Source organism: Triticum aestivum, chromosome 7A (genome assembly GCF_018294505.1).
Source record: "Triticum aestivum cultivar Chinese Spring chromosome 7A, IWGSC CS RefSeq v2.1, whole genome shotgun sequence".
Classification (NCBI taxonomy): Eukaryota; Viridiplantae; Streptophyta; class Magnoliopsida; order Poales; family Poaceae; genus Triticum; species Triticum aestivum.
Genome location: NC_057812.1, coordinates 276,478,850 through 276,495,525, shown reverse-complemented (window position 1 = coordinate 276,495,525; position 16,676 = coordinate 276,478,850).

The following is a 16,676-nucleotide window of genomic DNA, read 5'->3' as shown; positions in this document are numbered from 1 at the left end:
ATTAATTTTGATTAATTAAACTAAAACAACTAATTAAGCCTAACTAATTAAACTAATCCCTAATTAACTAAAACAGTCAATGACAGGGGGGTCCCACCCCTGTTGACTAGTCAAACGTTGACTGGTCAACTGGGTCCCTCTGGCCCACCTGCCAGTCACTGGGTACACTTTTGTGTACACTGTGCTGGGTGCGCCTAGCAATTTAGCTATTATTTTCGAATTAAAAATAATTCCAGAAATTAATAAAATCTTTAGAAAATCATATCTTTTAATCCGTAACTCGGATTAAATTATTTTCAACATGAAAGTTGCTCAGAACGATGAGACAAATCCGGATACGCATCCCGTTCATCCGCCACACATCTCTAGCATAGCAAACACGCAACTTTCCCCCTCCGGTTCATCTGTCTAAAAATGCGAAACACCAGGAATACTTTCCCGGATGTTTTCCCCCTTCACCGGTACCACCTCGTACCGCGTTAGGGCACCTAGCTTTATGCTTTGTCATGTCATGCATCGTCATGCATTTGTTTGCATTATATTTATTGTTTCTCCCCCCTCTTCTCTGGCTAGACACCGAGACCGACGCCGCTGCTACCCAGTACGACTACGGTGTTGTCGACCCCTCTCTCTTGCTAGAGCAACCAGGCAAGCCCCCCCCCCCTTGATCACCAGATATTGCCTACTCTCCTCTATACTACTTGCATTAGAGTAGTGTAGCATGTTACTGCTTTCCGTTAATCCTATCCTGATGCATATCCTATCATTGTTGCTACAACTATTGATACCTTACCTGCAATCCTAAATGCTTAGTTTAGGATGCTAGTTTCTCATCAGTGGCCATACATTCTTGTCCGTCTGCCATGCTATGCTATTGGGCCGTGATCACTCGGGAGTTGATCACGGGTATATACTTATACATAATATATGATACTAATGATGACTAAAGACGGGTCGGCTCGTAGGAGTACCCGCGAGTGATTCATGGATTGGGTCCGAAAGGACGTTTGTCCCGACGGCCCTCTGAGTGGATCTTTGTGGCGAAGCGACAGGGCAGGTTGAGACCACCTAGGAGAGAGGTGGGCCTGGCCCTGGTCGGCGTTTGTGGTTATTTCAAGATAACATGTTTAACGAGATCTTGGCATTTGATCTGAGTCTGGCTACTGGCCTATACGCACTAACCATCTACGCGGGGACAGTTATGGGCACTCAACGTTGTAGTATCAGTCGAAGCCTTCGTGACGTCAGCGACTGAGTGGCGCGTGCCGGATTGGACTGGAACGCCTGCTAGGCTAGGTCTGCTTTCGGCCGAGTTCGCAACATGTAGGTGTGCAAAGGGCGATGGGCCCAGACCCCTACGCCATAGGATTTAGACCGGCATGCTGACCTCTCTGTTGTGCCTAGATAGGGCTGCGATGTGTTGATCTTCCGAGGCCGGGCATGACCCAGAAAAGTGTGTCCGGCCAAATGGGATCGAGCGTGTTGGGTTATGTGGTGCACCCCTGCAGGGAAGTTGATCTATTCGAATAGCCGTGTCCCTCGGTAAAAGGACGACCCGGAGTTGTACGTTGACCTTATGACAACTAGAACCGGATACTTAATAAAACACACCCTTCCAAGTGCCAGATACAACCGGTGATCGCTCTCTCACAGGGCGACGAGGGGAGGATCATCGGTTAGGATTATGCTACATGATGATACTTGGTGAACTTACCATCTACTCTCTTCTCCTGCTGCAAGATGGAGGTTACCAGAAGCGTAGTCTTCGAAAGGACTAGCTATCCCCCTCTTATTTCGGCATTCTGCAGTTCAATCCACATATGATACCCTTATTCCATTTGATACCAATGCATACATATGTAGTGTAGCTCCTTGCTTGCGAGTACTTTGGATGAGTACTCACGGTTGCTTTTCTCCCCCTTTTCCCCTTTCCTATATCCGATTGCTGCAACCAGACGTTGGAGTCCAGGAGCCAGACGCCACCGTTGATGACGACTACTACTACTTGGGAGGTGCCTACTACTACGGGTAGCCCGCTGACGACGGCCAGGAGTAGTTAGGAGGATCCCAGGCAGGAGGCCTGCGCCTCGTTCGATCTGTATCCCTGTTTGTGCTAGCCATCTTATGGCAACTTGTTTAACTTATGTCTGTACTCAGATATTGTTGCTTCCGCTGACTCGTCTATGATCGAGCTCTTGTATTCGAGCCTTCGAGGCCCCTGGCTTGTAATATGATGCTTGTATGACTTATTTTATTTGTAGAGTAGTGTTGTGATATCTTCCCGTGAGTCCCTGATCTTGATCGTACACATTTGCGTGTATGATTAGTGTACGATTGAATCGGGGGCGTCACAAGTTGGTATCAGAGCCGACTTCCTGTAGGAATCCCCCTTCCACACTTCTTGGCCAAAGTCGAGTCTAAACATTGCAAAACTTTTACTAACATGGTTGTGCGGCTTATGGGCCCACGTCGCCATCTGGGTGGTATTAGGATCTTTTACTCCTCGATCCTTACTATGGGACTCTGAACTCTCTCCTACTCGGGTTAAACGATTTTACTAACTTTAACATTAGGATCCCGTGACCACGTTCACCCCAAAGTTGGATAAGCCCTAGCTATTCATTAGAGTAGCATATTGAATTATCCACACTGTTAGTTGACTCCTTTGAAACATCTTTGTTTTCAGATGGAACCCACGAGACAGGTCGTGTGCCACACGACGGCCATTGGTGCCTCAGGATCACCTGCTGTGTTGGTTGAGATGATGACCTATATGGGTTATCGCTGGCACCCTGAGTACACCGTCTATGAGGAGTATCGGGACTTCAACCAGGAGCAGTACCGTGCCATCGTCCACCTCTACTCTTGGGAGTATGACTCCACTACCGTGCTGCACACTGCTCATGGTGTTGGAGTGACTATCGACATGGCGGTCCACGATGTTGCTTATGCTGCTCTGACACGTCTTCGTGGAGAGTATCAGGAGTTGGACACCTCCCCCTTCAGACACATTGCTATCGCATCCGATGTTGGTGCAGAGGGATACTACACTATTGCCTACTCCACTGTCACCCGAGAGCCCTTCTACCATCAGAACCTGGTTCTGCATGCTGATGGGCTTGATAGAGCTAACCGAGCTCTTCGCCACGAGCTGTACACCAACCGTCAGCACCTGTACCATGCTCTGACGTTGTTGCACCCCTCTGTCCGATCTGGTGATCTGTCGCGTTATGCGATCTATCCTGCCAGGACCGTGATGCCCCAGGGCGTCGGCTAGCCAGATGTGGGAGGCTACTCTCCTACACTTGGTCCTCTCCTGCCACCTACGCGTCGGGTTCCGCACCAGAGTATTCGCGGACCCCAGGCTACTCACGTGGAGGTCTTCCCTTCGCGTCACTACCAGCTGTCAGGCTACACCTACCTCCGCAGTACCGCGTGGGACTGATGTAGACTTGCTTGTTAGTGTTAGATGCATTCGCCGCGAGTCTGCGTGCCGCCTATGATGTATTAGTCTATGTACTGATCTCTGTGTATCGAACTCTATGCATGATCTCTTTTGTAAGATATGCCGACTACTATGTAGTATCTATCGTGCTGCTTTCATTGTGCATGTTTCATCATGAATGATTCTTGTCTTTGCAAATTTCTCAATGCTGAACTACCCCTGTTATATATTAGCAGGATGGTTAGACCAGGTGGTCGTGGACGTGGTGGCAACCTCCCACCACCGCCTGAGTACATGGCTGGTATGATCCAACAGCTTGAGATGAATCGCCAGTTCATGGAGAATATGATGGCTCAGTTTCCTCGCCCCAATATGAACCAGCAGCCAACCCCAGTAACTCTGCAGGATTTCATGCGCCTGAACCCAACTATGTACCGCAGCTCAACTCAGCCTCTGGATGCTGATGACTGGCTCCGTGACATCACCTATGAGATGGAGTCTGCTGATGTAGCCACTGCCAGCTATGTCACCTTTGCTTCCTTCTTCCTGAAGGGACCCATAGCTCAATGGTGGGACAGCCACATGCGTACTCTGCCAGTTGGAACAATCATCACCTGGCCAGACTTCCAAGCTGCCTTCTGTGCTCGCTTCATTCCTCAGGGAGTCATGGACCGTAAGAAGCGTGAGTTTCGCAACCTCACCCAAGGCAACAAGACTGTTGAAGCTTATCAGCGGGAGTTTCTTGACTTGTCCCGCTATGCTGAAGAAGACATTGCAACTGATGCACGCAGACAGGAGAAGTTCCATGATGGACTTCAAGCTGACATCAAGCTCGCACTTCTAGTGCACGACTTTACTGATTTTGCCACCTTGGTGAACAAGGCCATCAATGTCGAAACTGGTCTGCAGGAATACCAGGGCTCTCACAGGCGCAACCGTGACACAGGCTCATCTTCGGGCCCGTCCTCACAGAAGCGTAAGATATGGATTCCCAACAGCATGTACCAGCCGAATGCACCTGCTCCAAGGCAGACCTATGCTGCACCTCGTCTGCCTGCTCCACCAACTAGGCAGCCAAGACTTCCAGCTCCACCACCACAAACTCCTGTTCCCACTCCCAATAATGGTCTGTGCTTCAGGTGTGGTCAACCAGGACACCGTGCTAGGGAATGCAACCAGAACCAGAATCAACTAGCCCTCCCAGCAACTGGCCGTGGAAGCAACCAGCCTCGCAACAACAATGCCAAGTCTTATGGTCGTGTTCATGCCAACCACGTTGATCTCAATGAAGTTCTAGACCAGCCTGCTACCGTGATGGGTACACTCCTCGTAAATTCAGTACCAGCATCTGTTTTATTTGATACAGGAGCATCACATTCATTCATATCAGCTGAGTTTGCATTCATGCATGGCATTAAATATGAAGAGATGAACACTGCGATTGTGGTACACACTCCTATGGGCCAGTGTCAAACCTCTATGGTTAGTCACAACGTTCCCGTTGAAATTGAAGGACTGGAATTCCTTGCCTCCCCCATCGTACTAAAGTCCTTTAGCATCGACCTCATTCTGGGAATGGATTGGTTGAAAGCGCATACTGCTTCTATAGTTTGCGCCACTAAGGTCGTCCATCTGCTACACCCTTCTGATGAAATAATTTCTTACCAAGCTCATCTAGTTCAGAACGCCGAGGCACGTCTTTATGCCTTGAATGCGTTGAACGCTGCACCACTCGAGGGCATTGAAAACATTCCCGTTGTTCGTGAATTCCAAGACGTCTTCCCAGAAGAACTTCCAGGGTTCCCCCTGCTAGAGCTGTCGAATTCATCATCGACTTGAAACCTGGCACCACCCCTATAGCTAAACGACCCTACAAGATGCCGCCGCATTAACTCATTGAGCTTAAGGAGGAAATCGACATATCTCTTGTCAAAGGTTTCATTCGTCCAAGTTTCTCTCCTTGGGGAGCACCTTCTCTCTTTGTTAAGAAGAAGGATGGGACAAACCGATTAGTCCAAGACTACCGTCCTATAAACCAAGCTACCATTCAGAATAAATATCCTCTTCCTCGGATCAATGATCTTTATGATCAACTGGCTGGCTCATCAGTGTTCTCCAAACTCGACTTGAGGTTGGGTTACCACCAGATCCGTGTTCGTGAAGAGGACATCCCAAAAACCGCATTCGTGACTCGGTATGGATCATACGAGTACACCATCATGTCATTTGGCTTAACGAATGCTCCCGCCACCTTCTCCCGTCTGATGAACTATATATTCATGGATTACCTTGACAAGTTCATCGTGGTTTACTTGGACGATATCCTTGTATTTTCCAAGAACAAGGAAGAGCATGCTGAACATCTTCGTCTTGTGCTGGAAAAGCTTCGAGAGCATCAACTGTATGCTAAGTATTCCAAGTGTGAATTCTGGCTCCCCGAAGTAACCTATCTTGGGCATGTCATCTCCAAGGATGGTATTGCCGTCAACCCTGAACGAGTTCAGGCTATTCTCGATTGGACTCCTCCGAAGAATGTCAAGCAAGTCCGAAGCTTTCTCGGTCTCGCCAGCTATTGTCGTTGATTCGTCGAGAACTTCTCCAAGATTGCCAGACCTCTGACTAATATGTTGCATAAGGGTGTCAAATTCGAATGGACAAACAAGTGTCAGGAAAGTTTCCAGGCACTCAAAGACAAGTTGACTTCTGCCCCAGTGCTTGCTCCACCTGATACTAAGAAGGACTTCGTCATTTACTGCGACGCTTCCCGTCAAGGATTAGGCTGTGTCCTAATGCAAGAGCGCAGAGTGATTTCTTATGCCTCTCGTCAACTGCGCCCTCACGAAGAAAACTACCCAGTTCACGACCTCGAGCTTGCTGCTGTCATTCATGCACTGAAGCAGTGGCGACATTACCTTCTCGGTAATCGTTGCGAAATCTTCACCGACCACCAAAGTCTGAAGTATCTGTTTACTCAGCCAGATCTGAACCTCTGTCAGCAGAGATGGATGGAGACTGTTGCAGACTTTGACGTGGGTATATCCTATACCCCCGGCAAGGCTAATGTAATGGTTGATGCCTTGAGCCGCAAGTCTTACTGCAACCACCTCCAGGTTCACAAAGTTCAGCCCTCGCTTGTCGAAGAATTTAGAAAGCTGAACCTTCATATTGTTCCTCCTGGAGCACTCGCTCCCCCTCCCCCGGAGTTCCGCAAGATGAATCTTCTTGTTGTTACTAAGGGTTCTCTAAATACCCTGGCTGTCGTACCAGATCTCGTAGCTGGTATAAAGACTATTCAAGGTTATGACTCTGAAGTCCATAAGATTAAACGCCATCTAGCAAAAGGAAAGCCCTCATTCTTCACTATCACCGACGATGGCGCCTTGTACTTCAAAGGCCTCCTAGTGGTACCATGTTCGAAGGAAAACCTGGATAAGACTAAAAGGGTTATGCAAGAAGCCCATGATACGCCTCTGTCCATCCATCCTGGTAGTACAAAGATGTACCAGGATATTCGTCAAAGATTCTGGTGGTCTAATATGAAGCAGGACATTGCTTGTTATGTTGCTGAGTGTGACGTTTGTCGCCGTATCAAAGCAGAGCATCAAAGGCCTGCTGGAACTCTGCAACCTATCTCTATTCCTGAATGGAAATGGGACCATGTTGAAATGGACTTCGTCACTAGATTTCCCAAATCGTAGAAAGGTAATGATGCTATTCTTGTCGTCATTGACCGGCTTTCTAAAGTTGCACATTTCCTGGCGGTCAAAGAGACAATCACTGCTAGTCAGCTTGCTACTCTCTACATGGCCAGAATTGTTTCACTTCACGGTATTCCACCGGTTATCAGTTCAGACCGTGGCGGCTTATTCACTTCAAGATTCTGGGCAAGTTTCCAAGAAGCTATGGGAACTCATCTGTCGTTCAGTACTGCGTTTCATCCTCAGTCGCAAGGACAGGTTGAACGTGTCAACCAAGTTCTCGAAGACATGCTTCGAGCTTGTGTAATTTCCTTCGGCAAGAAATGGGAGGAATCTCTTCCATATGCCGAGTTCTCTTATAATAATAGCTATCAAGCTAGTCTGAAGATGTCCCCCTTCGAAGTGCTATATGGACGAAAGTGTCGAACCCCTCTGAACTGGTCAGAAACTGGGGAACATCCACTCTTCGGTTCGGATATTATCCAACAGGCCGAAGAACAAGTTCGCATTATTTGCAAGAATCTCAAGACTGCTCAGTCATGTCAGAAAAGTCAGTATGACCGTCATCACCAAGACATGGTCTATCAACCTGGCGAAAAGGCTTATCTTCGAGTTACACCAATGAAGGGTGCTCACCGCTTCGGGATCAAGGGCAAGCTAGCTCCTCGCTATATCGGTCCCTTCACTATTCTCGAAACGCATGGAAAAGTGGCATATCAACTGGAGCTTCCGCCGAACCTTTCTCAGGTTCACGATGTGTTCCATGTGTCACAACTCCGACGCTGCTTCAAGGACCCAATCCGAGCAGTGGATCATGAAGTGCTCGAATTACAACAGGACCTCTCCTATAAAGAGCATCCAGTTCGCATTCTCGACCAAGCTAAACGCCGCACACGTCAAAAGGCGATCAAGTTCCTCAAGGTACAGTGGTCGAATCACTCTGAAGATGAAGCCACATGGGAACGCGAGGATCGCCTACAAGAAGAATACCCCGCACTGTTTTCTTCTACCTCCTAAATCTCGGGACGAGATTTCTTGTAGTGGAGGAGATTTGTAACGCCCGGATAATTAGGCTACAGTAAAACTCTCCTAATGATGCCAAGTCATCTGTGGTTACTGTTGCTAAACTTCCGTTAGTTCAAACCGTTTCAAAATTCAAATTCAAATTAATGTCAACAACAAAAGTTTTCAAAAATTGAAACAAAAATGTCCGGTGGTTGCCGAATATTACAAGGGTAATTATGGTGCAGCAAACATATTTTTAGAAAATGCCTAAATGATTTAAAATGAAATAAAACATAATAGAAAATAAGTAAAAAGAAAGAAAATACAAAAAAGAAAAGAAAAACTAAAACTAAAACTAGAAAAGGGGGAGAAAGCACCCCCCACTGGGCTTTGGCCCAGCAGGCCATTGGGCCACCCACCTCGTCGGCCCACCCCCGCACCCCATAACCCCCCCACTGCTCCGAAACCCTAGCCCCACCGACACCCACTCCCCCACTTCCCCCCCACCCATGACGCGCCCCTCCCTCGATCTGATCTGGATCAGGGCACGAACTTCCCCCCCTCGCTCGTCGCTATCGAACGCCAGCGCCCCGCCTGGACCTCGCCGGACTTCCCCATCGACCTGCTTCCTTCTACGCGCGAAGTCCCCGACCTCCACCTTGCGCCCCGCTGCCACTCCCCTACCAGCGAGTGGCGCCCACCACCTCCTGCCCACGCGCCCGTTAAGGCCCCCTCTAGGCATATGACATGGGGGGCCCACCCCAGAACGTATTTAAAAAAATAAAAAATAAAAATAAAAATAAAAATAAAAATAATTAATTAATTAATCAATTAATTAAAGAATTAATTAACTTAATTAATTTTGATTAATTAAACTAAAACAACTAATTAAGCCTAACTAATTAACCTAATCCCTAATTAACAAAAATAGTCAATGACAGGGGGTCCCACCCCTGTTGACTAGTCAAACGTTGACTGGTCAACTGGGTCCCTCTGGCCCACCTGTCAGTCACTGGGTACACTTTTGTGTACACTGTGCTGAGTGCGCCTAGCAATTTAGCAATTATTTTCGAATTAAAAATAATTCCAGAAATTGATAAAATCTTTAGAAAATCATATCTTTTAATCCGTAACTCGGATTAAATTATTTTCAACATGAAAGTTGCTCAGAACGACGAGACAAATCCGGATACGCATCCTGTTCATCCGCCACGCATCCCTAGCATAGCAAGCACGCAACTTTCCCCCTCCGTTTCATCTGTCCGAAAACGCGAAACACCTCGTACCACCGGTACCACCTCGTACCGTGTTAGGGCAAACCTAGCTTTACGCTTTGTCATGTCATGCATCGTCATGCATTTTTTTACATTATATTTATTGTTTCTCCCCCCTCTTCTCTCGCTAGACACCGAGACCAACGCCGCTGCTACCCAGTACGACTACGGTGTTGTCGACCCCTCTCTCTTGCTAGAGCAACCAGGCAAGCCCCCCCCCCCTTGATCACCAGATATCGCCTACTCTCCTCTATACTACTTGCATTAGAGTAGTGTAGCATGTTACTGCTTTCCGTTAATCCTATCCTGATGCATAGCCTATCATTGTTGCTACAACTATTGATACCTTACCTACAATCCTAAATGCTTAGTTTAGGATGCTAGTTTCTCATTAGTGGCCATACATTCTTGTTCGTCTGCCATGCTATGCTATTGGGCCGTGATCACTCGGGAGTTGATCATGGGTATATACTTATACATAATATATGATACTGATGATGACTAAAGACGGGTTGGCTCGTAGGAGTACCCACGAGTGATTCACGGATTGGGTCCAAAAGGACGTTTGTCCCGACGGCCCTCTGAGTGGATCTTTGTGGTGAAGCGACATGGCAGGTTGAGACCACCTAAGAGAGAGGTGGGCCTGGCCCTGGTCGGCGTTCGCGGTTATTTCAAGATAACATGTTTAACGAGATCTTGGCATTTGATTTGAGTCTGGCTACTGGCCTATACGCACTAACCATCTACGCGGGGACAGCTATGGGCACTCAACGTCGTGGTATCAGTCAAAGCCTTCGTGACGTCAGCGACTGAGCGGCGAGCGCCGGATTGGACTGGAACGCCTGCTAGGCTAGGTCTGCTTCCGGCCGCGTTCGCAACATGCAGGTGTGCAAAGGGCGATGGGCCCAGACCCCTGCGCCATAGGATTTAGTCCGGCGTGCTAACCTCTCTGTTGTGCCTAGATAGGGCTGCGACGTGTTGATCTTCTGAGGCCGGGCATGACCAAGAAAAGTGTGTCCGGCCAAATGGGATCGAGCGTGTTGGGTTATGTGGTGCACCTCTGCAGGGAAGTTGATCTATTCGAATAGCCGTGTCCGTCGGTAAAGGACGACCCAGAGTTGTACCTTGACCTTATGACAACTAGAACCGGATACTTAATAAAACACACCCTTCCAAGTGCCAGATACAACCGGTGATCGCTCTCTCACAGGGCGACGAGGGGAGGATCATCGGTTAGGATTATGCTACATGATGATACTTGGTGAACTTACCATCTACTCTCTTCTCCTGCTGCAAGATGGAGGTTACCAGAAGCGTAGTCTTCGAAAGGACTAGCTATCCCCCTCTTATTTCGGCATTCTGCAGTTCAGTCCACATATGATACCCTTATTCCATTTGATACCAATGCATACATATGTAGTGTAGCTCCTTGCTTGTGAGTACTTTGGATGAGTACTCATGGTTGCTTTTCTCCCCCTTTTCCCCTTTCCTATATCCGATTGCTGCAACCAGACGTTGGAGTCCAGGAGCCAGACGCCACCGTTGATGACGACTACTACTACTCGGGAGGTGCCTACTACTACATGCAGCCCGCTGACGACGGCCAGGAGTAGTTAGGAGGATCCCAGGCAGGAGACATGCGCCTTGTTCGATCTGTATCCCTGTTTGTGCTAGCCATCTTATGGCAACTTGTTTAACTTATGTCTGTACTCAGATATTGTTGCTTCCGCTGACTCGTCTATGATCGAGCTCTTGTATTCGAGCCTTCGAGGCCCCTGGCTTGTAATATGATGCTTGTATGACTTATTTTATTTGTAGAGTTGTGTTGTGATATCTTCCCGTGAGTCCCTGATCTTGATCGTACACATTTGCGTGTATGATTAGTGTACGATTGAATCGGGGGCGTCACACGGTAACCCCCAAACACTTCCAGCAACCGAATAAGGACTTCCCATATATAAATCTTCATCTCCGGACCATTCCGAAACTCCTCGTGACATCCGAGATCTCATCTGGAACTCCGAACAACCTTCGCCACATACTATTTCCCATAACAACTCTAGCGTCACCGAATCTTAAGTGTGTAGACTCTATGGGTTCGGGAAGCATGCAGACATGACCGAGACATCTCTTCGGCCAATAACCAACAGCAGGATCTGGATACCCATGTTGGCTCCCACATGTTCCATGATGATCTCATCGGATGAACCATGATGTCGGGGTTTCAACCAATCCTGTATACAATTCCCTTTGTCAATCGGTATGTTACTTGCCCGAGATTCGATCGTCGGTATCCCCATACCTCGTTCAATCTCGTTACCGGTAAGTCTCTTTACTCGTTCTGTAATGCATCATCCCGTGGCTAACTCCTTAATCACATTGAGCTCGTTATGATGATGCATTACCTAGTGGGCCCAGAGATACCTCTTTGTCATACGGAGTGACAAATCCTAGTCTCGATTCATGCTAACCCAACAGATACTTTCAGAGATACCTGTAGTGCACCTTTATAGCCACCCAGTTATGTTGTGACATTTTGGTACACCCAAAGCATTCCTACGGTATCCGGGAGTTGCACAATCTCATGGTCTAAGGAAATGATACTTGACATTAGAAAAGCTTTAGCAAACGAAGTACACGATCTTGTGCTATGCTTAGGATTGGGTCTTGTCCATCACATCATTCTCCCAATGATGTGATCCCATTATCAACGACATCCAATGTCCATGGTCAGAAAACCATGACCATCTATTGATCAACGAGCTAGTCAACTAGAGGCTTAATAGGGACATATAACGATCTATGTAGTCACACATGTATTATGGTTTCCGGTTAATACAATTATAGCATGAATAATAGACAATTATCATGAACACGGAAATATAATAATAACCACTTTATTATTGCCTCTAGGGCATATTTCCAACAGTCTCCCACTTGCACTAGTGTCAATAATCTAGTTACATTATGATGAATCGAACACCCATAGAGTTCTGGTGTTGATCATGTTTTGCTCGCAGAAGAGGTTTAGTCAACGGATCTACGACATTCAGACCCGTATGCACTTTACAAATATCTATGTCTCCATCCTGAATATATTAACGAATGGAGTTGAAGCGACGCTTGATATGCCTGGTCTTCTTGTGAAACCTGGGCTCCTTGGCAAGGGAAATAGATCCAGTGTTGTCATAGAAGAGAGTCATCGGGCCCGACGCATTGGGAATAACTCCTAGCTCGGTGATGAACTCCTTCATCCAAACTGCTTCCTGCGCTGCCTTCGAGGCTGCTATGTACTCCGCTTCACATGTAGATCCCGCCACGACACTTTGCTTGCAACTGCACTAGCTGACTGCCCCACCATGCAAAATGTACACGTATCCGGTTTGTGACTTGGAGTCATACAGATCTGTGTCGAAGCTAGCATCGATGTAACCCTTTACGACAAGCTCTTCATCTCCTCCATAAACGAGAAACATATCCTTAGTCCTTTTCAAGTACTTTAGGATATTCTTGACCGCTGTCTAGTGTTCCATGCCAGGATTACTTTGGTACCTCCCTACCAAACTTACGGCAAGGTTCACATCAGGTCTGGTACACGGCATGGCATACATAATAGACCCTATGGCTAAGGCATAGGGGATGACACTCATCTTTTTTATCTTCTGCCGAGGTTGGGCATTGAGTCATGCTCAATTTCACACCTTGCAATACAGGCAAGAACCCCTTCTTGGACTGATCCATATTGAACTTCTTCAATATCTTGTCAAGGTATGTGCTTTGTGAAAGACCAATGAGGCGTCTCGATCTATCTCTATAGATCTTGATGCCTAATATGTAAGCAGCTTCTCGAAGGTCCTTCATTGAAAAACACTTATTCAAGTAGGCCTTTATGCTTTCCAAAAACTCTATATCATTTCCCATCAATAGTGTGTCATCCACATATAATATGAGAAATGCTACAGAGCTCCCACTCACTTTCTTGTAAACACGTGCTTCTCCATAAGTCTACATAAACCCAAACCCTTTGATCATCTCATCAAAGCGAATGTTCCAACTTCGAGATGCTTGCACCAGCCCATAGACTGAGCGCTGGAGCTTGCATACCTTGTCAGCATTCTTAGGATCGACAAAACCTTTCGGTTGCATCATATACAATTCTTCCTTAAGGAAACCATTAAGGAATGTCGTTTTGACGTCCATTTGCCATATCTCATAATCATAGAATGTGGCAATTGCTAACATGATTCGGACGGACTTCAGCTTCACTACGGGTGAGAAGGTCTCATCGTAGTCAACCCCTTGAACTTGTCGATAACCCTTAGCGACAAGCCGAGCCTTATAGATGGTCACGTTACCATCTGCGTCAGTCTTCTTCTTAAAGATCCATTTATTTTCTATGGCTTGCCGATCATCGGGCAAGTCTGTCAAAGTCCATACTTCATTTTCATGCATGGATCCTATCTCGGATTTCATGGCTTCAAGACATTTGTTGGAATCCGGGCCCGCCATCGCTTCATCATAGTTCGAAGGTTCACCGTTGTCTAACAACATGATTTCCAGGACAGGGTTGCCGTACCACTCTGGTGCTAAATGTGTCCTCGTGGACCTACAAAGTTCATTAGCAACTTGATCCTAAGTTTCATGATCATCATCATTAACTTCCTCTCTAGTCGGTGCAGGCACCACAGAAACATCTTCCTGAGCTGTGCTACTTTCCGGTTCAAGAGGCAGTACCTCATCAAGTTCTACTTTCCTCCCACTTACTTCTTTTAAGAGAAACTCTTTCTCTAGAAAGGATCCATTCTTGGCAACAAAGATCTTGCCTTCGGATCTGAGGTAGAAGGTATACCTGATAGTTTCCTTAGGGTATCCTATGAAGACGCATTTTTCCGACTTGGGTTCGAGCTTTTCAGGTTGAAGTTTCTTGACATAATCATTGCATCCCCAAACTTTCAGAAACGACAGCTTAAGTTTCTTTCCAAACCATAATTCAAACGGTGTCGTCTCAACGGATTTCGACGAAGCCCTATTTAAAGTGAATGCGACAGTCTCTAAAGCATAACCCCAAAATGATAGCGGTAGATCGGTAAGAGACATCATAGATCGCACCATATCCAATAGAGTGCGATTATGACGTTCGGACACACCATTTCGTTGAGGTGTTCCAGGCGGCGTGAGTTGTGAAACAATTCCACATTTCCTTAAGTGTGTGCCAAACTCGTGACTCAAGTATTCTCCTCCACGATCTGATCGTAAGGACTTTATTTTCCTGTCACGTTGACTCTCTACCTCACTCTGAAATTCCTTGAAGTTTTAAAAGGAAACAGACTTGTGTTTCATTAAGTAGACATACCCATATCTACTTAAGTCATCTGTGAGGGTGAGAACATAACGATAGCCACCACGAGCCTCAACGCTCATTGGACGGCACACGTCAGTATGTATGATTTCCAATAAGTTGGTTGCTCGCTCCATTGTTCCGGAGAACAGAGTCTTGGTCATTTTTCCCATGAGGAATGGTTCGCACGTGTCAAATGATTCATAATCAAGAGACTCCAAAAGTCCATCTGCATGGAGTTTCTTCATGCGTTTGACACCAATGTGACCAAGGTGGCAGTGCCACAAGTATGTGGGACTATCATTACCAACCTTACATCTTTTGGCATTCACACTATGAATATGTGTAACATCAAGTTCGACATTAAACAAAAATAAACCATTGACCAGCGGGGCATGACCATAAAACATATCTCTCATATAAATAGAACAACCATTATTCTCAAATTTAAATGAGTAGCCATCTCGCATTAAATGAGACCCAGATACAATGTTCATGCTCAAAGCTGGTACTAAATAACAATTATTGAGGTTTAAAACTAATCCCGTAGGTGGATGTAGAGGGAGCGTGCCGACGGCGATCACATCGACCTTGGAACCATTCCTGAAGCGCATCATCACCTCGTCCTTCGCCAGTCTTCGCTTATTCCGCGGCTCCTGTTTTGAGTTACAAATCTGAGCAACCGCACTGGTATCAAATACCAAGGAGCTACTACGAGCACTGGTAAGGTACACATCAATAACATGTATTTCACATATACCTTCGGCGTTGACGGCCTTCTTATCCGCTAAGTACATGGGGCAGTTCCGTTTCCAGTGACCATTTCCCTTACAATAAAAGCACTGAGTCCCGGGCTTGGGTCCATTCTTTGGATTCTTCCCGACAACTAATTTACCGGGCGCGACAACTCCCTCGCCGTCCTTCTTGAAGTTCTTCTTACCCTTGCCTTTCTTGAAACTAGTGGTTTTATTCACCATCAACACTTGATGTTCCTTATTGATTTCCACCTCCGCTGATTTCAGCATTGAATATAACTCAGAAATGGACTTCTCCATCCCTTGCACATTGTAGTTCATCACGAAGCTCTTGTAGCTAGGTGGAAGCGACTAGAGGATCTTGTCAATGACCGAGTCATCTGGAAGATTAACTCCCAGCTGAGACAAGTGGTTGTGCAACCCAGACATTTTGAGTATATGCTTGCTGACAGAACTGTTTTCCTCCATCTTGCAACTATAGAACTTGTTGGAGACTTCATATCTCTCGACCCGGGCATGAGCTTGGAAAACCATTTTCAGCTCTTGGAATATATCATATGCTTTGTGCTGCTCAAAATGCTTTTGGAGCCCTGGTTCTAAGCTGTAAAGCATGCCGCACTGAACCAGGGAGTAATTATCACTATGCGACTGCCAGGCGTTCATAATGTCTTGAGTTGCTGGGAAAATGGGTGCGTCATCGAGTGGTTCTTCAAGGACATATGCTTTCTTGGCAACTATGAGGATGATCCTCAAGTTACGGACCCAATCCGTATAGTTGCTACCATCTTCTTTCAGCTTGGTTTTCTCTAGGAATGCGTTGAAGTTGAGGGCAACATTAGCGTGGGCCATTTGATCTACAAGACATATTGTAAAGACATTTTAGACTAAGTTCATGATAATTAAGTTCATCTAATCAAATTATTTAATGAACTCCCACTCAGATAGACATCCCTCTAGTCATCCAAGTGATACATGATCTAAATCGACTAGGCCGTGTCCGATCATCACGTGAGACGGACTAGTCATCAACGGTGAACATCTCCATGTTGATTGTATCAACTATACGACTCATGTTCGACCTTTCGGTCTCTCGTGTTCTGTTGGCGATATTACTACTAGACATAAACCGGCTAGGAGAAGCCGGGTTATCCCCATGATGAT